Genomic DNA, 24,559 nt, shown 5'->3' with positions numbered 1-24,559 from the left:
TCGTAATGTGCACTCATCTACTCAATTATATCCTTTTGAAGTTGTTTATACTTTTATTCCTTTATCTCCATTAGATATGATTCCTTTACCTTTTAGTGAACGTGTTAATCTAGATAGAAAGAAAAAGGGAGATTTTATGAGGAGTTTGCATGAGAAGGTGCATGCAAATATTGAAAGAAAGAATACAGTTTATGCTCAACAAGCCAATAGAGGGCGTGTGAAGTTTGTTATTGAACTTGGTGATTGGATTTAGGTGCACATGCGCAAGGAAAGGCTTCTTTCACAAAGGGGTTCCAAGTTACTTCCATGAGGAGATTGTCCTTTTTAAGTTCTTGAAAGGATTAATGATAATGCATATAAATTGGAATTGCCCAATGAGTATGGAATTAGTGCTACTTTTAATACTGCTGATCTTTCTCTTTTTGATTTTGATATAGGTGACGATTCGAGGATGAATAATGCTGAAGAAGGAGGGAATAATGCAAATCCTAAAGAATGATGGGATGATGCGATTCCTATTTGCACTAGGATTCCTACTCTAATAAGGAATCCTACTTTAACTAGGATTCAAGATCCAGTTCACATCTATGGAGGCCCAATTACAAGGTCCAAGGCTAAAAAGATAAAAGAAGCTCTTAATGGGCTTATTCAAGATGTTTGGGCTAAGGACACATCAAGGCTTGAAGAGTTAGATTCAAATTCAAGGCTCATTAATCTAATTCAGTTTATTGGGCTTGAATAAATCTAATATGGGCTTAATGAGCATAAAGGAGCACAGAATGGAGTTTGGGCCTAATTAGCTCCACCAAAGATGGCCTATGCATATGGCTTAAAGAAACTAGGGTTTCTTACTCCTAATGGGTAGCTACATAGTATTTTGGGAGTATTAGGAATTTGTTTTTAATTAACTATTTTAGTTAGGATATTTATCTTTATCCTATTTGAGTTGTAATTCTTCAATAGCTTTCAATTCGGGTTTTCTAAAGGCTACAAAAGCCTAGTACGAATTTTCAAATTGATTGATTGATGATTAATATATTTTGTGAGTTTATACTCTATTTTTAGTTCTTGTTTATAGCTAATTCAAACTTATCAAGGAATTTATTGTTTGTGGCGTTCAAATCTGACTTATCAATTTAGAATCCATACTAAATTGTGGCGTCTTCTACCTCTAATACCTTAGTTTTGATAGTTTAATATACTTGAAGGGTCTAAGGTTTTCATTGATCTGGTTCTAGATAGATCTTGGGCAATGAATTCAAACTTGCATATGGATTGATATAGGTTAGGTTCGTATCAGCCTACCTAATGACACTCCAATTATATGCATCCTAAAGATAAAAAAAAAAAAAGAAAACCTTGCATTCCTGATTATATTATGCTTGGATTCATTGATAACATTATGATTTCTCCATTACGCGCATGGATTTACGTCTCATCTTGCTTAATCTTAAAGCAAAACCCTAATGCCATTGGTCAAGTTTATCAATTGTATTTCCATAATTTCTTACGCAAATCCTTGTGTCATAGTGTTGTCGTGCCTAGAGGAATAAGGAATGATCGAGAACCCAATGGTGTAAATCTTGAACTAGAATATTTGTTCGTGCCTCAATTCTCATCATTCCCTCTTTTCTCTAAAGATTCATCTACAATCATTCAGAGAATGATATCAATACTCGATCAACTAATTTACTTTCTTCACATTCGTCTAAGCATTGGATCGGTGTCCACAATTACCCCTTCCATGCCATTTCACTGACAATTGTGTTTATGCTCCCTAAATAAAACCAAACCATCATACTAGACAACGCGATACATAGGTAGGATTTCATATACGATAAGAAAAGAAATCACAAGTTTTATTATTCTCTTCCGTACGGCTAAGCATAAGGATCAAATAGAATTTTTATAAATACAAAGATAGACAAAGAACACAAGTGTGAGTCTTGATAAGTCGGCAAAGTTCTTGAAAGAATTTATAACTTAATCTCTCATAAGGTAGAAACTAAAATAATATGCTCACTAGCCTCAAGTATTCGATTGCATGCAGTTTTTATAGCGTGAAAGCCCTCATTCCATAAGAAGAAGAAACTAGAAGTTAAATATGAAAAAAATAAAGAAAGAAAGATGAATAAACAAAATTCATATTAAGGACCAGATATGAGTTATGATACGAACCTAACCTATATCAAAGGATGCAAGTTTGATTTCATTACCCAAGATCTATCTAGAACCATATCAATGGAGACCTTAGACCCTTCAAGTATAATAAACCATCAAACCTAATGTATTAAAGGTAGAAGACACCATAATTTAGTGTTGATTATAAATTGATTTGAATGGCACAAATAATTAATTACTTAATAAGTTCAAATTAGCTATAAATAAGAACTAAGAATAGATAAACTCACAAAATATATTAATCATCAATCAATCAACTTGGAAATTCATACTAGGCTTTTATTGCCTTTAGAAAATCCTAATTCTAAGCTATTAAGGAATTACAACTCAAATAGAATAGAGATAAACATCCTAACTAAAATAGATAACTAAAAACAAAGTCCTAATACTCCTAAAATACTATGTAGCCACCCATTAGGAGTAAGAGACCCTAGTTTCTTTAAGCCACATGCATGGGCCATCTTTGGTGGAGCTAATTGGGCCTGAACTCCCTTTTGTTCTCCTTTATGCTCATTAAGCCCATATTAGATTTATTCAAGCCCAATAAACCAAATTAGATTAATGAGCCTTGAATTTGAATCCAACTCTTCAAGCTTTAATATGTCCTTAGCCCAAATATCTTGAATAAGCCCACTGATAGCTTCTTTTATCTTCTTAGCCTTGGACCTTGTAATTGGGTCTCCATGGATGTGAAGTGGATCTTGAATCCTAGTTGGATTAGGATTCTCAATGTCACTTGAATTCTTGATGTCATTTAGACTCCCAAAATCATTAGGACACCTTGTTGGAGTAGAACTCCTAGTTAGAGTAGGACTCTTTGTTAGAATAGAATTATTCCAGCTAGTAGGATTTGCCTAATTAAGATTCCTTGTTGGAGTAGGATTTCTTATGCAAGATGGGTTCTTATCAAGTTGACTGGTCGTAGTCCTAAAGTTTAAGAGCCAGCTTAATGAAAATAAGGGAAAATTTATATGGGCTTACCTAATAACACTCTGACCCAAATTACTTAATTATATGCATCCCATGGATTAATAAAAAACAACATGATTACTCCCTTACGCGCATGGATTTACGTCTCAAAAGAGACAAAAAAGAAATGAATAAAATGAGAATATAGCTAGGATTTTAGATTTGATAAGGAAAGAAATCAGAAGTTCTTTATTCTCTTCCATATTGCAAACATAAGGATCACATTGAAATGATTTAAAGACAATGGTATACAAAGAACATAAAAGAAAGAAAGAACGTGGGATAAGTCTAGGTTCAGTAGCTCGAGCCTTCATAAGTCTGCAAAGTTCTTGAAAGAACCCATAACTTGATTTCCCGTAATGTAGAAAGCTGAAATAATATATTCACTAGCCTCAAATATTCAATTTCATGCGCTTTCATAATGAAGAAACCTTTATTCCATAAAAAGAAGAAACTACAAGCTAAATATGAATAAATAAGCTAAAGTTAAATTAAGAACTAGAGAGGAGTTGACTAGTGAACAACATTCATAGTTCTAAATTTTATGATCTAGCTTAACAAACACAAGGGAGAATTTATGTGAGCCTACCTAATAACACTTTAGTAGAAATTACTTCATTATAATACAAGCGGGAATGCGAGCATTTTGATGTTTGGTACGCATAAAATGAAGTAATTTGTGTGGGAGTGTTATTAGGTAGCCCAACGAGAATTTTCCCTTATCTTTGTTAAGTTGGCTCATAAAATTTGGGACTACGAGAGTTGTTGACCAGTCAACTCCTCTCTAGTTCTTAATTTGATATAGGTTTTTTTATCTTTCTTATTTATTTACTCATATTTAGCTTCTACTTCTTCTTATAGAATGAAGGCTTTCGCACTATGAAAACCACATGCAGCCGAATATTTGAGGCTAGTGAGCATATAATTTCAATTTTCTACCTTGCGGAGAATTAAGTTATAGGTTTTTCAAGAACATTGTGAACTTATGAAGACTTCACTACAAACCTAGACTTATTGCTCACTTCCTTCCTTTTATTGTGTTCTTTGTCTACAAAACCCCATTTTTGGCCCCTGTACAGTCGATTTAGACTGTTAGAGCCCATCGACTATGTTCATAGATGAATTAGCTTTGCACAGAGTCGATCATCTCTATGGGTTAAGGCATTTAATCAATTTGATTTCATACTTATGCTTAGCCATGGAAGAGGATAAAGAACTTGTGATTTCTTTTCTTATAGTATCTGAAAGCCTACCTATGTTCTCATTTGTTATTTTCTTTTGTTCCTCTCTTTCTAATCTATCTATTTTATGATGGTTTGGTTTATTGGGCGAGCATAAACAGGAGTGTTGAGTTAAAGTGCGTGGAAACAAAAATCATAAGCACCGATCTAATGCTTGGACAAATGCTATGAAAGAAATTTAGTTGATTAAATATTAATATCATTTTTCGAATTGTTATGCTCTCTAGGTGCATTACCCATATAGTGTACCTATTCAAGGTCAGCAAGAGGATGGAGAAGGAGAAGAAGTGGTAGGTGAAGCAAACATACCTCCCGCATTATAGTTTGCACCGTAGTGCGTGCCACCATAGAAGTCGCAGCCAATTTGTGTTGCATGAACTGGCATCTGGAGCTGGTCTATTTTCTTGGCCAAGAGCTCCACCTGAGCTACCAAGGCTACTATAGAATCTAATTGGTTAACCACTCCTTGCTTAACTGGCCGACTCCTAGAGGATTACCACTGATAGTTGTTCATGGCCATCTCCTCTATCAGATTTTGCGCCTGTTCTAGCGTCTTACTGTTCAGGGCCCCACCTGCTGCACCATCTACCATGTGCCTAGTAGCAAGGTTCAAACCACTATAGAAAGTTTGAACCTGCATCCATACTAGTAATTTGTGGTGCGGGCAACATCGAAGCAAGTCCTTGTACCTCTTCTAGGCATCATACATGTTCTCGTCATTGAACTGCATAAAAGAAGATATGTCATTTCTCAATCTAGCGGTTTTAGCAAGAGGAAAGTACTTATATAAGAACTTCTCGAGTGACTGCAACCATCTCTTCGCTCGGTCCCTAAAAAAGGATGGAAACAGCCTCAACCGAATGGCATCATTAGTCGTTCCATTTATCTTGAAGTATCACAGATCTCCAAGAAATTGGTTATGTGAGCATTTGGGTCCTTGCTTGGCAGTCCCCTAAATTGTACACTATTCTGGACCATTTGTATCACGTTCGGCTTTATCTCAAAGTTATTGGCTGCCACAGGTGGTCGTAATATACTCGTCTATGTCCCTACAAGAGAAGGTCTAGCAAACTCGTACATTGTCCAGTTTTCATTTGCAGCTTGGTTGTTCTTATTGTATCCCATCTCTGTTGGTCTATTCATAAGGGCTTCAATCTTTATCCGCAGCTCGTCTTCTTCTTGCATACTCTTCCTCAAAAGATGGAGGGATCACTCTAATTCAACAAGAGGGTCTACAGGAGTAGGATTAGAGCTCCTGGTCATAAACTACCTAAAATTAAGAGGCAGCAACTAAAGAACACATAAATGAATAAAAGAATAAAGAATCAAAAGACAGAAAACAAAAATGGCTAGAGTAACACAAACACAAATTCACTCTAGTTCACACAAAGGGTTCTCCGGCAACGGCACCAAAAACTTGATGAGCTATTGATGTGGCTACAATCTAACATAGTGAACTTATCGATGCAGACTAGCACTAATGGCGAGTATCAAGGTCGTATTCTCGGGAAAGGGTGAGCCTAGAACTACTCCAGTGTGTTATGTTATCTAACCTTAACTAATAGTGAAGAAGTTACTAATCTATGACTAGGTGCAAGCTAAATGATTAACTAAATGCTAGGCAATCTGCAAAGGTTTAATGAAACAATCGAGGAAAGAAAGCAAACCCAAGGGGGACCTAAACTAGTTGGATTTTAATAGAGGTGGAAATTAAATTGATTACCAATTATGATTACCCATAAGCGAATTCTAAATTGAATTCGAGTTCCCTCTCGAGAACACCGAATTCCTAAGCCTAAGAACCTAAAAAATGGAATCTCTTCCTAACGATTGATTTTAGGTTAGCCTTAAGACCAATCTATTACTATTAAGAGTTATTAATTCTTAATCCGGCTAATTAACTACCTTTATCTCTAGGTGATAATTAACCAATACTTGCTATTCAAAATTCCAATTACTAAATGAATTTCTCAATTACATAAAGCAATCTAAAGAACACAATTCACAATGTCTCATGAATAATACGATATCTTATTAATACTGAAAGCAAGAAGAATATAAGAATTGATAATCAAAATCTCATAAACATGAAGTACAATCCAACAAACAAAGGAACCCCAATAGGTTCAGCAGCTCTAGCTACTCATGCTAATGAATAAAACAGAATAAAGAATAAATGCAAAAGAGAAAATTGGAAAGATGTACACCTTTCTTCTTCAAATCAGATAAATAATCTTTAATCTTCAAATCTGAATAATGAACCTCGAATTGCCTCTTGAATACCTTAAAATCCACTTTTAATCTTTAATGCGATGCTTAAACCATTGAAATACGTCCTTCAATGCGTGAAAATAGTCTCCCAAAGTCAAACGTTGAAGGTCAGAAATGTCGAACCCCTTCAAATAAAGCAAAATAGCCTATATAATTATTTCAGCACGGGCTTGCATAGGCTGAGTCCAGGCTGTACTCAACTTTTGAGTCCAAAATCAACCCCTTGCTCCCTGACCGTGCGCTTGCCAGTGCTGAGCCACCACGGGCCGTGCTGGAGACCGTGGTGACCTTGGAAACCATGCTAAAAAGCCTTACTTGAAGATCAAAGGCCAATGGTTCAGCAGGGTTAGAGTCTAGGCCATGCTCAACCTTGAAGTGCAAGCCTTTGTCCAGTTTTAATGAATTCCAATCCGTTTTCATACGTATCGCACTCAACACTGATAATGTGCATAAAAATGCAAGTAATTGGGCATATAAACATGTGTAACACAATGCATATCACTATGCTTGTGTTTAAATTTATTCGATTTGATCCTTAGACTTAGCTGTACGGAAGAGAATAAAGAACTTGTGATTTCTTTCCTTATTGGATCGGAAGTTCTATCTATATTCTGATTTTCTTTGTTTCTTTTGTGTGTCTCTCTAATCTCTATCTAGTATGTTGGTTTGGTTTTATATAGGGAGCATAAACATGAGTGTTGTCATGTAAAAGTGCATGGAAGCGACAATCATAGGCACCGATCCAATGCTTCAGCGAATGCGAAGAAAGAAAATTAGTTGATCATGCATTGATATCATTCTCCGAATGGTCGCCAGAAATATTTTAGAGGAAAGAAGGAACGCCAAGAGTCGAGGGACGCCCAAATATTCTGACTCGGGATTTGCACCATTAGGATCTCCATCCTTCATTATTCCTCTAGGCACGAGGACTCATGATGACACAAGGTTGGGCGTAAGGAGTCATGGGAATGCAATTAACAAGCTTGACCTGTGGCGTTAGGGCTTAGCTTGATGATCAAGTAGGAGAGACGTAAATCCACGGGCGTAAAGGAGAAATTAGGTTATTTTCGATTAATCCAATCATAATACAAGTTGAAATCCGAGCTCTTTGATGTTTGAAATGCATATAATGGAGTAATTGGGGTCAGAGTATTTTTACATAGGCCCACCCGAATTTACCCTTATTTTTGTTAAGTTGGCTCATAAAATTTGGGACTTTGAGAGTTATTGCCCAGTCAACCCCTCTCTAGTTCTTGATTTTACTATAGTTAATTAATCTTTATCTTTTTTTGTTCATATTTAGCTTATGGTCTCTTCTTCTTATGGAATAAAGGCTTTCACACTATAAAAATTGCACACAGCTAAATACTTGAGGCTAATGAGCATATTATTTCAGTTTTCTACCTTGCAAGAAATCAAGTTATATGCTCTTTCAAGAAATTTGTGGACTTATTCATAAGAACCCATATAGCATAAGGAACTCTACTCCAACAAGAAAACCTAATGATACAAATCCTAATTGCTCAAGGAATCCTGCTTCAACAAGGAGTCCTAATTCCGCTAGGAATCCTAATCCAGTAAGCAGTTTTGATGATATTAAGAGTTCAAGTGATAAAATGAATCCTATTTCGACTAGGAATCCTAATCCATCTGGGAGTCCTAGTTCGATTTAAAGTCCAAGTGAGATTGGGCTTAATTAAGACAATGGGCCTCAAGATACTCTTATCAACTCAATCCAACATATGGAGGCATGACCAAAACAAGATAAGCCCAAGATAATCATGTCAAGCTATTCAGAGTCCAATACTAAAGAATGGGCCACATATTACATGTTAGTTGAGTCCAATTGTCAAGTTTATTATGTGGACTAGGGTTGGACAAATGTTAGAAGTATTTGTTCATTTAAAGAAGTCTTTTAATTGTTAGGAGTTTTGCTTTAAGTTATTCTTTTAGTTTAGGAGTTCTATTACTAGTCTTATTATTATTTGCTTCCTTATCATTATAGAATTAGGTTTCTTTAAGGCCTATATAAGCTAGTACATAATTTGTATCTAAACAGAGTTGTTGGAAATTAATTATTTTGGAGTTAATCTCTTTTTTTGTTTTTATGAACTTGGTGAATTTATCAAGTGAAGGTTTGGTATTTTACAAACTTAGTTTCATCTAAACTTTTGTTTATGTTAAACAGCCTTTAATTCTTTATAATTAAGGTTCTTAAGTACAAGTTACTTAAGGGTCTTATTGGGAGTTATAGATTCTTTGCTTGATTAGATGAACGATCCTTGGCGAAGACATCAACATTGAATACGGGTTTGGCACAAGATAGCCATGTTCATATGACTTCTCAACACTCGCGCTAAGCGAGCATAGACTTATCCCTCACGTCCTTTCTTTCTCTTTTGTTCTTTATTTATACTTGTATCTAAGTCAATTTGATTTGATCCTTATGCTTAGCCTTACGGAAGAGAATAAAGAGCTTTTGATTTCTTTCCTTATCGGATCTAAAATCCTACCTATATTCTCATTTTGTTTGGTTCTTTTGTGTCTCTCTTTCTAACCTCTATCTAGTATATTGATTTGGTTTTATATAGGAAGCTTAAACAAAAGTGTTGACTGAAAAGCGCGTGGAAGCAGCAATCATAGGCACCAATCAAATGCTTCAACGAATGCAGAAAAAGAAAATTAGTTGACTGTGTATTGCTATCATTCTCTAAATGATCGCGGATAAATATTTTAGAGGAAAGAAGGAATGCCGAGAATCTAGGAACGCCCAAATATTTTGACTAATGATTTGCACCATTAGGATCTTCATCCTTTTTTGTTCCTCTAGGCACGAGGACTCCTGATGATGCAAGGTTAGGTAAGGAAATAAGGGGACATAATTAACAAGCTTGACCGATGGCATTAGGGCTTAACTTGATGGTCAAGCGGGAAAGACGTAAATCCAAGCATGTAAGAGAGAAATCATTTTGTTTTCAATTAATCCAAGCGTAATACAAGCCAAAATTTTGAGCACTTTGATGTTTGAAATACATATAATGAAGTGATTTTGGTTGAGTGTTTTTAAGTAGGCCTACCAAACTAGCACAACGAATCATACTCCACCAAGGAGTCTTGATGATGCAAATCCTACTAGCTCAAGGAATCCTAATCCAATAAGGAGTCCTTACTCCACTAGGAATCCTAATCCTGCTAGGAGTCCTGATAATATTAGGAGTTTAAGCAATAAAAGGAATCCTAATTTAAATAGGAGTCCTAGTTTGATTCAAATTATAAGCGAATGAGCTTATCCAAGATATTTGGGCTAAGAATACATCAAAGCTTGAAGAACTGGATTTAAGTTCAAGGCTCAATAGTCTAATTCAGTTTATTGAGCTTAAATGAATCTAATTGGGCGTAAGAACACCAAAGAAGTTGAATTGGAGCATATGAAGACTTTGGGCCTAACTTGGCTTATATTTTGAGGCCCGTCTATATGACTTATATAAATTAGGATTTTATGGCTTATTTTGGGTGGCCACACATGTATTTTAACCTAATTAGTTATCTCTTTTAGTTATGAAGGTTATCTTTATCCTAAATGAGATTTAAATCCTTACTAGTTAAGATTTAGGGTTTTCTAAGGCCTATATAAGGCTAGTATGAACTTTTATGTAATGAAAATTATGTAGAAGTTAAATTTGAATGATAATTGGTTATTAAACCTTGAAGCTGTTTGCTTTATCTGTGTTCTTGTGTAGAATGCATGCTTAAGAAATATTCAAGTAGATTGATCATCTTATTGTGGAGTATTTCGATATTGGGATTTATGAATAAGTTTTTGAAATTCTAATTCTTGATCATCCTTCTAAGAAATCTATTTTCTAACCTTTCTTAGAGGTTGAACTGAATTGTTTCTTGGGTTTTCATATTAATGTATTGGGTGTACATAATTTAAAAAGAGTTCCCAAGCTTATTCATGGAGGTTCCATAATATTTGGTATCAGAACTTTGGCTCTAAATCAGGTTTAATCCTTTTATATTTTCATTAGTTAATTCTGATTTTTTGGGTTTCTCTTTTCTTTCTTTTAATTAGGTTCTTATTATTATTCTTTGTTTGTCTTTTATTTTGAATATGTTTTCTATCAAATCTTATTCATCTTTGTTAGTTATCATAAAAACATTTTAAACAAATATTTATTTTGGTGATTTAATTATGTCCTTTTTCATTTATCCATTCATTAAGATAGTAATTCTTTATTACATCTTGTTCTTATATCTCTTATTGTGTTTAGGCTTAATCTTGTCCATTAAGTCTAGTTTTGTCTTCTACTTGTCGTGTCGTTTAATTCTGATTTGTTTTGAGTATTACACACGTGAGTTGTATGTGAGAGATGTATTATCAAAAAGATTGCCATGAGCAACAAAGGAACAACTTATTTCACACAAGATGTCATGTACAAGGCAAGGTGTGTAATGTGATTATTGATAGTGGGAGTTGCACTAATGTTGTAAGTACTCTCTTGATTAGTAGATTGGGGTTGCCTGCCATACCACACCCATGTCCATATAAGCTTTAATGGATTAACGATTGTGGTGAGATTAAGGTAAACCAGCAAGCAATTATTTCGTTTTCTATTGGTAAATATCATGAAGAGGTGTTGTGCGATGTAGTACTTATGCATGCTAGTTATATTTTGCTTGGGAGACCATGGCAATTTGATAGGAGGGCGATGCATGATGGGTACCTCAATAGGTATTCATTCATCAAAGATGGAAGAAAGACTGTACTTGCACCACTTTTAGTAAAAGAAGTGTATGAAGACCAATGCAAAATGGAAAGAATGAGAGTAGAGGCCGAAAAGAAAGAGATAGAAAATAAAAAGAGTGCTTTATAGAGTGAAAATAAAAAGAGTGTTTTAGAGAGCAAAAACAAAAATATTGATGCCATAGAGGAATTATAATGCTCTATTGAACGAATCGATTCACATTGTTCCCTCTTTCCTCTAGAAGATTCGTCCGCGATCATTTGGAGAATGATATCAATACTCAATCAACTAATATTTTCCTTTGCATTTGTTCAAGCATTGATCAATTCCTATGATTGCCGCTTTCACGGGCTTTAACTTAGCAGTCATGTTTATGCACCCCAAATAAATCACACCATCATACTAGATAGAGATTGGAAAGAGAGGCACAAAAGAAATCAACAATACGAGTGTCACAACCCCATTACATGTTAACCAACAGACATTTGCCCAGTAGCAAACAAGCGTCGTAGACTATATACTACATGTACATAGGTCAATATGCAGATTGTTAAGAATCAAGATACAAGGTTATTAACATATAAACATATGATTATACTTAAACATCATTTAACAAGTACTCAAAACATCTTTTTATGCCTTACAAGGCATACTTCCATATACATTACATAACTGCATACAAAATGCATCAGGAGGAGACTCCGCAAAACCGGCTCAACCTGACAGAACTGCTAAATACTAGACTTTGGATACAACCAACTGATGCACTACTATTTACAAACCTGAAAAAAAAATTGGAGAGGGGTGAGCCTCCAGCTCAGTAAATAAATAATCAACATAATCTATATCACATATACTTAGTACAATTTCCACTCAATCACATAACTTACCATGATTAATAATTTATGCATAAGTTCATACCATTCTACTCAATTTGTTACAACCATCATAAAAAAAAAAATACAATTCAGCAATTATGGTTAGTTCTCATGGCTTGTGGATCCTCTTTAATGTGCTACTCCGCCTCATCCTCACCTATCGCACACGTAAGCTGCTCTGCCTCATCCTCATATTACACACTTTTATAGCTTCTCTAAGCTTTAGCCTCCCAAGGCATTATATGTATATATTTTTTTTTCATAGGGGAATCCACCATTCACATGCACATACGCACTTAATATCATAATTCAAGCAAAAACAATTATTCCACTCAACACCAATTATTTCCATCTGATTCATTCAAACATAACACAATATTAAGTAAACACAATCATTCAAGGAATATTTGATTAAATATATGAATATAGCAAATATTAACTATTTACTTACCCAAAATACACTTATTCCTTTAACATAGAAGAACCTCCTTTCTCCACAACTTCCTTTCCAGGCCTTTGAGTTCCTGTTAACACATTCATCAATTCACATTTCATGCATATTCCAAATATTCATGTAAATGCTAGTTCTAATGCATTGTAGCCATTACTTTGCTCTATGCCTCAAGGAAAATGGGAACAAGCGGAGACAAATTGCATCATCTGTTGTCCCATTAATCTTGAAGGTATCACAAATCCCCAAGAAGCTTGCTATATGTGCATTAGGATCCTCATCTCACAAGCCTCCAAAATGAACCGTTTACTACACCATCTAAATAACATTAGGCTTTATTTTAAAATTATTGGCGGTAATAGCCAGTCTCGTAATGCAAGTTCATATCCCCTCCAATGATGGTTTTGCAAAATCATACATCGTCGGTTATTGTCATTGTTGTCGTTGGCGTCTGCCATCTCTACTGTAATATTTTCGGATTCACTCTCGTGTACGGATTTCCTAGCTACTCTGGCAGAGGGTCTACTAGATCAAGATTAGACCTCCTGGTCATACACTAGCTGAAACAAGAAATAACCAACAACACAAATGAATAAAAGAAGAAAATTGAAAAAAAAAAAATAATAAAGAATAAATAGTAGATGGCTAAATTAACAAGAACACACAGTTCACAATGTTTCTCAAAACAAACTCTCCGGCAACAGCACCAAGTGCATCTATCGAATGTAATCTAGCTATGGCAAGTATCAATATTGTATCCCATGGAAACTGAGAAACTACTGCTACTACGCTATTCCTATTATCTAACCGATCAAAAGGTGGTGAAGATTATTAACTAAAAATTATTAAGAATGCAATTGAAAGCTAAATTCTAACAAAAGATAATGAAAGTTGAAAAAGGATAATAAGGATAAATTATAAATTGATTTATTAAGAATTGCGATCTGTGGATAATTTCTTGAATGAATTGGCTTCTCTCTCGAGTTAACCAATTCCTAACCATAAAGATATAAAGTTGGAATCTCTTCCTAACAATCGATTTTAAAATAGCATTAATCTCTAAATTACCGCTAATAAGAATGTTTAGTTCTTATTTCAGTAACACTTATCTCTAGGATGCAAATCACCTAATCACATAAGCAGTTGTCGATACTCAATTGATTTTCTTAATTACAAAGCCATTCTCAAATTGATTCAACAATGAAGAGGAAACTATAAATTTTATTATACTTGATTGAAAACTACAATCTTAAATCAATAATCCGATCATTTAAGCACAAAACAAGCCTAACATGGCTAACGATCGCCCCTAAATGGTTTTGATAGAATTAGTTAGACATGTTCATGATTAAAGTAAAATAGGAATGGAATACAAAGTAGATAAGAATTGATAAGAACATGAACACTCTTTTCTTAAATGGTAAGATGCTATCCCCTCTATAATAACTTTGTATCCATACTCTACAGCTTAAAATCTCTTTCTTCCTCTCTTGGTTCTTGGGTCCGATCCTCAAGAGTAGCTATCTTGATGATTTTGAAGTAGAATTCGTCTCTGTTTTCCTCTTCTTGATTGTTTGGAAGTTAGCTCTCAAGGTCTATCTTAAATAGTCCAAAGTTCTCTTCTTCTCCTTTTCTTTTCCTTTTCATCCTTTTTCTTCTTTTGTTTTAACTTAGGTTTCGGGATCCAACACGGCCTGGATTTGGGCCGTGCTGGTCAGCACAACCTGAATCCATGTCGTGCTGATCTAAAAGTGTACATTTGGCCATCTTCAGCACGACTTGGATTTAGCCGTGCTCCTCAGTATGGACATACTCCTAGGCCGTGTTGCTCTTGGAAACCGTGTTGCAACTCGCTTCAAATCGCCATAGGTGGAGCTAATTAGGCCCGAACTCCCTTATGTGCTCCTCTATGCTCATTAAGCTCATGTTATTCAAGCCCAATAAACTGAATTAGATTAACGAGCCTTGAATTTGTATCCAACTCTTCAAGCTTTGATGTGTGCAATGCTAAAAGGATGAATACATATTTAGAATACGGGTGTGGCAATTCTCCCCACCTTATGAAATTTCATCCTCAAAATTAAAGAGATTATGTTATTGGTTTCTGATATCCTCCTCCCACTCCCAAGTTGCTTCCTTATTTCCATGATGTTTCCATAATACTTTCACTAAAGGAATAGTCTTCTTTCTTAACTCTTCAACTTCTTTAGCTAAAATGGCAACTAGTCTTTCCTTGTAAGACAAATTATCCTTTATTTTTAAAGGTTGAGCTTGTAAAATATGACTAGGATCACTCCTATACTATCTTAACATAGAAACGTGGAAAACATCATGAATTTGAGATAATTCTAGAGGTAAAGCCAATCTATAAGCTACTAGACCAATCCTTTCAATAATCTCAAATAGACCAATGTACCTGGGGCTTAATTTCCCTCTTTTACTAAATCATAGTACTCCTTTCCATGGTGAAATCTTAAGGAAAACCTTATCACCCATAATATATTCAATCGGTATATTTTTTTAAGTCTGCATAACTCTTTTCTCTATCTTAAGCTTCCTTTAGTCGATCCCGAATTAACTGAATCTTCTTAGTTGTCATTTGTAAAATTTATGGACCAATTAACTGCTTTTCTCCAACTTCATCCCAACAAATTGGAGTCCTTCACTTCCTACCATATAATGCTTTGTAAGCTGCCAACCTTAAGCTCGAATGAAAGTTGTTGTTGTAGGAAAACTCCATTAATCGTCAGCTACCCTGAAATTCCATCATGCAAGTTTAAACATATCTTCTAGTGTTTGAATTATTCTCTCTGACTGACCATCTGTCTGAGGATGAAAGGCTGTACTAAATCTCAACTTAGTTTCCAAAGCATGCTGCAAACTCTGCCAAAACCTAGATGTAAACCTTCAATCCCTATCTGATACAATAGAAAAAAGAACACCATGCAATCTCACTACCTCCCGAATGTAGGTTTCAGCAACTTTATCCAATGATTAATTCACCTTTATAGGCAAAATGTAAGCTGACTTGGTTAATCTATGCACAATCACCCAAACAACATCATGTCTCTGTTGGGTCCTAGGCAATCCTATCATAAAATCCATAGTAATATGCTCTCACTTCCATTTAGGAATAGGAAGAGGTTACAACGTTCCTACGGATGTTGGTGTTCTGCTTTAACTTGTTAGCACACCAAACATTTGTTCACAAACTCTATAATATTCTTCTTCATCCCCAGCCACTAATAATTATCCTTCAAGGTCTGGTACATTTAGTGCCTCTCGGATGCATGGCATATGCTAAATTGTGTACTTCCTCCATTATCTCCCTTTTAAGAACTTGAACATTGGGTACACACAATCTACCCTCATAAAGAGAAAGATCATTCTCTAAGATTATAAAAATCTACCAGGTTACCTTGTTGAACTTGTTCCTTGATTTTCACCAATTTCTCATGTTGACCTTGTGCCTCTTTGATTCTATCAATTAGCACTCGTCGAACCTTCAAAGTGGCTAGCAATGCTCGATTCTTGCCTCGAGCTAACTCTATATTTATTGCTCTCAACTTAAGTAACAATGGAATTCTCATTGTACGAATATAAGATAAGTTATATGAGGACTTCCTGCTAAGTGCATCTGCTACTACATTAGCTTTCTCTAGGTGATACTTAATGGTGCAATCATAATCCTTTAATAACTCGACTCATCTCCTTTGCCTCAAATTCAACTCCTTTTGGCTTAATAGGTATTTCAAACTCTTATGGTCTGTGAAAATCTAGCACTTCTCACCATACAAATAATTCCTCCAAATCTTTAAAGCAAAAACAACTATTGCTAACTCAAGGTCATGTGTAGGATAATTCAACTCATGTGGTCTTAATTGCTACCTTAACTTGTTGCATCAATATGCAACCCAAACCATTTATGGACACATCACTGTACACAACATATTCCTGCCTTGTCATTAATAGTGTCAACACTGGTCCTAAAGTTAAGCATTCCTTCAACTGCCTGAGTATTTATTCTAGACAAACTTCACATTCTTCCTCAATAAATTTGTCAAAGGTGAAGCAATGATAGAGAAGTTTTGCACAAACCTCCTATAATTGCCTGCTAACCCTAAAAAACTATGTATCTCATGCACATTGGTAGGTTGTTTCCAACTAACGACCGCTTCAATTTTCTTTAAATCAACATATACTCCCTTGGATTAAATGTTATGCCCTAAAAATGCCACTTTTTCCAGCCAAAACTCACACTTGCTCAACTTGGCATACAATTGCCTATCTCTCAATGTTTGTAATACAATCCTCAAATGCTTTGCATGTTGCTCCTTTGTTCGTAAGTACATCAGAATGTCATCTATAAACACAATTCTGCCTAAATAAGGCTTGAATATCCCATTCATCAAGTCCATAAATGCAGTTGGAGCATTAGTTAACCCAAATGATATCACTAAAAATTTGTAATGGCCGTATCGAGTTTTAAATGTTGTTTTAGGAACATCTGCTTCCTTAATCTTCAATTGGTGATACCTGGATCTTAAATCAATCTCAGAAAATACATGACCTCCTTGTAGTTGATCAAATAAATTGTCAATCTATGGTAATGAATATTTGTTGCAAGCTGTCACCTTATTCAATTGTCTATAATCAATACACAATCTCATAGTGTCATCTTTCTTTTTAACAAACAAAATCGATGCTCCCAAGGTGATACTCTAGGCCTAATGTAGCATTTATCAAGTAATTCTTGGAATTGTACCTTCAACTCTTTCAAATCAGTTGGAGCCATTCTATATGGAGCTTGAGAAAGAGGACTAGTCTCCCATGAATAAGCTTGAGAACCCCTTTTGAATTGCAGACCCCTAACATATTAACATGAAAACCCCTTGGAATCGATTACTTGAGGCTAATGAGCATATCATTTCAGAAATTAAGTTATGTGTTCTTTCAAGAACTTTGCGAGAAATCAACGTCCTTCCTTTCTTTTATGTTTTCTGTCTACCCTTATGTCTAAATTAATTCGACTTGATCCTTACACTTAGCTGTATGGAAGAGCATAAATAATTCATAATTTGTTTGCTTATTGGATCCAAAATCTTACCTATATTCTCAATTTTTTTGTCTTTTTTTATGTGTATCTTTATAATTTCTATCTAATATGACGGTTTAGTTTTATTTGGCTAGCATAAATAGGATTATTGAGTTAAAGTGCATGGAAGGAATAATCCAAATTGGCTATTTTTTAATTTTGGTATTATAACAGACTTGAATTAATTAAGAATGATGAAAAATAACAAGAAAACAATAGAAAACACTAAAGAAACAGAATTATAAGAAAATAATTGAAGAAAAACCTCCAAGAAAGTAAGATTGCAATTCAGATTCTTGTATCCTTTCTCTAACCAAACAGCAACTAAAATCAATTTTTAAGCCTCAAGATCAATCTAAAACCTTCAATAATATTTTTATAATCAGTAAGGGATTAGATAAAAAACAAAACTCTCAAAAAAAAATCAACCAAAATTACTTGAACAGCCCTTGCGCACCAATTCTCTCTTCTCAAGTTTGATTGTTGTCAATGTAATCAGATCTACCGTCCAAATTCTCTCATCTCCCTAAACTGAATGGACTAGCTACTTTGCAGCTACACCTCTTTGTAAAATATAGGAATCTTGTCTTTTCCTAGATTAGGACTCTTTTATAACCCTAAACACTAAGAATAAAACGTGATTAACAAGATCAGCCCCTACAAATACTCAAAAACCAAATCAAGAATCAAGATTTTCAAATAGTTCAAGAAAATTAGGATATTCAAGTAACCTTTCAAGATTGCAGATTCTTTTTCAAGATTCAATTTTTTTAATACTTATCTTCTTTCTTTTTTCTTATTTTCTTTTTTTTACTAGATCCGAATATGAAATTATACAAAATAAGAACAATAATGTAAATCAAGAACACAACTGTACCTCCACTCTAAGATCTAAGAAGCTAAAATACCTTCACAAAGACTTAAAGAAACAACTAAATAACTTAAAGGGACAAGGATGCGCAATTTGATTTCCAAGAGCCAAAGCTCTAATACCAAATGTTAAGAACCTTTAAGAATAGAATATACGAACTCTAATAGTTATGAACCCGTATATCATTAAGCTAGACCCACTAACAAATTAAATCAAATCGTAGAATCACTCAAGATTAGATTGTACATTGATAGATAGAATTAGAATCTAAAGAAAACTAAGTCCTTTAAACCCTAATCCTTGCACGCCATAAAGATAGATCAAATCTTTGATAAGTGTGAAATGCATTCAACAAGGATACAAGAATTCAAGCAAAGGTTGCTAGAACAATGAAATATCATTGATAATCAGAACTTAAAAGTAACATATGGCTTTGTTCATGTTAAATAGACTTGAAACAAGCCTTAAAAGAAAACTAATAGCAAAAAGACTATTATGCCCTAAATAAACTTAATATTACTAAACCAAGGCCTACAAGCATATTTCAGCCTTAATTGGTTCTTCATAGGCTTGAACCTTCAATAGATTGAATAAAGCCCTATACTGAACTATGATTGGCCATCATATTAGCAAATAAACGTACCACAGCTCTCTATAGTTCTTCACTACTCGTACAGGCTTGACGGGGCTACCCCGTCCCCGATCAATATTGGATCAAACGATGTAATTCCCCATTCATCCGAAGTAGTATTTTAGTATAGAACATCTTGATGCTCCTTAATAGTTATGGATCTTAGGCCTTCAAATCGACTCTCCTTGCTAGCCCAATCTTGTATATAACCATTTGAGGCTTGTTACAACTTCTTGGCTCTAGACCTTGTTATTGGGTCTTGTGGCAAGCTTAGCCCATCTTTAGCATTCTTAGCTTTTCTTGCGTGCTCCTCATCAAGCCCATCATCTTCAAGCTTCTCTTGTGCTATCCTATCCGTATCACGAACCTAGACTTGTCATTCACGTCCTTTCTTTCTTTTGTATTCTTTCTCTACCCTTTCATTTAAATCAATTCGATCCAAAATCCAAACTATGTTCTCATTTGTTTATTTCTTTTGTTCGTCTCTTTCTAATCTATGTCTTATTTTATAGTTTAGTTTTATTTGGCGAGCATAAATAAGAGTGTTGAGTTAAAATGTGTGGAAGCGACAATCATAGGCACTAATCCAATGCTTGGACAAATGCGAAGAACAAAATTAGTTGACCGAGTATTGATATCATTATTTGAATGATCGTGGAAGAATCTTTTGGAGGATAGAAGGAACGCCGAGAATTGAGGCGCGCCCAAATATTCTTATTCAAGATTTGCACCATTGGGATCTCTATCATTCCTCGTTCCTCTAGGCACGAGGACTCCCGATGACATAAGGATTGACATAAGGAATCATGGGAATGCAATTGACAAGCTTGATTAGTGGCACTAGGGCTTAGCTTTATTATCAAGAAAGATAAGATGTAAATCCACACGCATTAGAAAGATATCATATTGGTTTTGATTAATCCAAGTGTAATACAAGTGGAAATGTGAGCATTTGATATTTGGGATGCAAATAACGAAGTAATTCGAGTCGGGGTGTTATTAGGTAGGCCCTTGCAGATTTTCCCTTATTTTCGTTGAGCTGTGATATGGAACTTCCATAAATAAGCTTTAGAACCCCTTTGATTAATTGAAAACAACATGAGTTCTGCCTAACATGCGTGGATTTATGTCTCATCCTAGTTGATCGCTAATGTAATCCCCAATGCCACCGGTCAAGCTTGTTAATTGCACTCCCATGTTTCCTTATGCAAATTCTTGTGTCATAAGGTGTCCTCATCCTTCAAGGAGTAAGGAATGATGGAGATCGTAGTGGTGCAAATCATGAATAATAATAACTATGATGAGAACCCATATAGCACAAGAAATTGTACCCCAACAAGAAAATATAATGATGCAAATCCTACTTGCTCAAGGAATCCTACTTCAATAAGGAGTCCTAATTCCACTAGGAATCCTAATCCAACAAAGAGTTCTGATGATATTAAGAGTTCAAGTGACAAAAGGAATCCTATTTCCACTAGGAATCCTAGTCTGATTCAAACTCCAAGTGAGATTAGGCTTGATCAAGGTAATGGGTCTCAAGATACTCTTATAACCTCAATCCAACATATGGAGGCATGATCAAGACAAGATAAACCCAAGATAATCAAGTCAAGCTATTTGGAGTCCAATACTCAAGAATGGATTGCATATCACATGTTGCTTAAGCTAAATTGTCATGGTTATTATATGGACTACGATTGGATGAATTTTAGAAGCATTTGTTCATTTAAATAAGTCTTTTTCTAAGTTATCCTTTTGGTTTAGGAGTTCTATTCCTAGTCTTATTATTATTTACTTTCTTATCATTATAGAAATAGGTTTCTTTAAGGCCTATATAAGCTAGTACGAATTTCTATGTAAAAGGAGTTGTTGAATATTGATTATTTTGGAGTCAATTCTCGTCTTTTGTTCTTAATGAACTTGGTGAATTTGTCAAGTGAAGGCTTTGTATTTTACAAACATAGTTTAACTTAAACAGCCTTTAATTCTTTATAATTATGGTTCTTAAGTATAAGTTATTTAAAGGTCCTGTTGGGAGTTAGAGTTTCTTTGCTTGATCAGATGAATGATCCTTAATGAAGACATCAACATTGAATACAGGTTTGGCACAAGTTAGCCACGTTCGTATCAATTTGGGTCGACCTTGATTCTCGTCGTTCTCTCTTTCCTCTAAAAGATTCCTCCACGATCATCCGGAAAATGATATCAATACACGATCAACTAGTTTTCTTTCTTCACATTCGTCGAAGCATTAGATCGATGCCTATGATTGACGCTTCCACGCGCTTTCATTCAATACTCGTGTTTATGCTCCCAAATAGAACCAAACCACCATAATAGATAGAGATTAGAAAGAGAGACACAAAATAAACAAAAAGAAATGAGAATATCGGTAGGATTTCAAATCTGATAAGGAAAGCAATCACAACTTCTTTATTCTCTTCCATATGGCTAATTGGGAGGATCAAATGGAATTGATTTAAACACAAGGATAGACAAAGAACACAAGAGAAAGGATGGACATGAGGATAAGTCTGTGCTCTCTAGCGTGAGTGTTAATTAAGTCTAAAAGTTTCTTCAAAAAACCCATAACTTGATTTTTTGCAAGGTAGAAAACTGAAATAATATGCTCATTAGCCTCAAGTATTCAGTTGCATTATGGATTTTATAGTGCATAAGCCCTAATTCCATAAGAAGAAGAAACTAGATGCTAAATATAAATAAATAAATATAGATAAACTAAAGTCAAATCAAGAATAAGAGAAGAATTCACTGGTAACAATTCTCGTAGTCCTAAATTTTATCTGCCAGCTTAATAAAAACAAGGGTAAATTCACGTGGGCCTACCTAAAAACACTTCGACATAAATTACTTCGTTATATGCATTTCAGACATCAGATTGATCAAATTTTGGTAGTATGAGGCTTGGATTAGTTGAAAATAAGATGAGTTTTGCCTTTGATCCGTGGATTTATGTTTCATCCTGCTTGATGATCAAGGCCAATCCTTATGTCATCTGGAGTCCTCGTCCTTAGAGGAGCAAGGAATGATAGAGATCCTAATAGTGCAAATCATGAATAAGAATATCTGTGATGAGAACCTATTTCCACTAGGAATCCTAGTTCTATACAAAGTCTAAGTGAGATGGGGCTTAATCTAGATAATGGGCCTTAAGATGCTCTTATCAACTCAATCCAACATATGGAGGCATGATCAAGTCAATCTATTTCGAGTCCAATACTCAAGAATGGGCCTCATATCACATGTTACATAAGCTGAATTGTCATGTTTATTATCTGGACTATGGTTTGGACGAATTTTAGAAGTATTTCTTCATTTAAAGAAGTATTTTAATTTTTAGGAGTCTTGTTTTAAGTTATCATTTTAGTTTAGGAGTTCTATTCCTAGTCCTATTGTTATTTGCTTCCTTATCATTATAGAATTAGGTTTCTTTAAAGCCTATATAAGCTAGTACGTATTTCTATGTAAAGGGAGTTGTTGAATATTGATTATTTTAGAGTTAATTCTCTTCTTTTGTTATTAATGAACTTGTTGAATTTGTCAAGTAAAGGCTTGGTATTTTACAAACTTAGTTTAACTTAAACTTATGTTTATGTTAAACAACCTTTAATTCTTTATAATTAAGGTTCTTAAGTACAAGTAATTTAAGGGCCCTGTTGGGAGTTAAAGTTTCTTTGCTTCATCAAGTGAATGATCCTTGGTGAAGACATCAACAATGAATACGGGTTTGGCACAAGTTAGCCACGTTCGTATTAATTTGGGTGGACCTTGATTGTCGTTGTTCTCTCTTTCCTATAAAAGATTCCTCTGCGATCATCGAGAAAATTATATCAATACATGATAAACTAATTTTCTTTCTTCGCATTCGTCGAAGCATTAGATTGATGCCTATGATTAATACTTCCATGCGCTTTCATTCAACACTCATGTTTATGCTCCCAAATAGAACCAAACCATCATAATAGATAAAGATTAGAAAGAGAGACATAAAATAAACAAAAAGAAATGAGAATATTTGTAGGATTTCAAATTTGATAAGGAAAGCAATCACAACTTCTTTGTTCTCTTCCATATGGCTAATTAGAACGATTAAATGGAATTGATTTAAACACAAGGGTAGACAAAGAACAAAAGAGAAAGGATGGACGTGAGGATAAGTCTATGCTCTCTAGCGTGAGTGTTGATTAAGTCTAAAAATTTCTTCAAAAACCCCATAACTTGATTTCGCAGTGCAAAAGCCCTTATTCCATAAGAAGAAGAAACTATATGCTAAATGTGAATAAATAAATACAAAAAGATAGATAAACTAAAGTCAAATCAAGAACAAGAGAGGAGTTGACTGGTAACAATTCTCGTAGTCCTAAATTTAATCAGCTAGCTTAATAAAAACAAGGGTAAATCATGAATAAGAATATTTAATCAGGAATCCTCATCCTTAGAGAAGCAAGGAATGATGGAGATCCTAATGGTGCAAATCATGAATAACAATATTTGTGATGAGAACCCATGTAGCACAAGGAATTCTACTCCAATAAGAAAAGCTAATGATGCAAATCCTACTTGCTCATTGAATCCTACTTCAACAAAGAGTCCTAATTCCACTAGGAATCCTAATCCAGCAAGGTGTTCTGATGATATTAGGACTTTAAGCGATGAAAGGAATCCTAGTCCCATACAAATTCCAAGTGAGATGGGGCTTAATCTAGATAATGGGCCTTAAGATGCTCTTATCAACTCAATCTAACTTATGGAGGCATGATCAAGTCGAGCTATTTGGAGTCCAATACTCAAGAATGGGCCATATATCACATGTTACTTAAGCTAAATTGTCATGTTTATTATATGGACTACGGTTTTGACGAATTTTAGAAGTATTTGTTCATTTAAAGAAGTCTTTTAATTGTTAGGAGTCTTGTTTTAAGTTATCAGTTTAGTTTAGGAGTTCTATTCCTAGTCTTTTAATTGTTATTCTTAATGAACCTAGTGAATTTATCAAGTGAAGGCTTGGTATTTTACAAACTTAGTTTAACTTAAACTTATGTTTATGTTAAACAACCTTTATTCTTTATAATTAAGGTTCTTAAGTATAAGTTATTTAAGTGTCCCGTTGGGAGTTAGAGTATCTTTGCTTGATTAGGTGAATGATCCTTGGTGAAGACATCAACATTGAATGCGAATTTGGCACAAGTTACCCACGTT

General features: G+C 34.6%; 1 non-coding gene across 1 annotated transcript; it reads left to right on the top strand.

The window, feature by feature from the left end:
• Positions 1-5,041: 5,041 nt before the first annotated feature.
• Positions 5,042-5,148, top strand: LOC112535597. The gene has a single exon (XR_003079692.1). It is a non-coding gene; the product is annotated as a small nucleolar RNA R71 (small nucleolar RNA).
• Positions 5,149-24,559: the final 19,411 nt, after the last annotated feature.

Source organism: Ricinus communis, unplaced genomic scaffold (genome assembly GCF_019578655.1).
Source record: "Ricinus communis isolate WT05 ecotype wild-type unplaced genomic scaffold, ASM1957865v1 Ctg11, whole genome shotgun sequence".
Lineage (NCBI taxonomy): Eukaryota > Viridiplantae > Streptophyta > Magnoliopsida > Malpighiales > Euphorbiaceae > Ricinus > Ricinus communis.
This window is presented reverse-complemented; position numbering and strand designations above follow the sequence as displayed.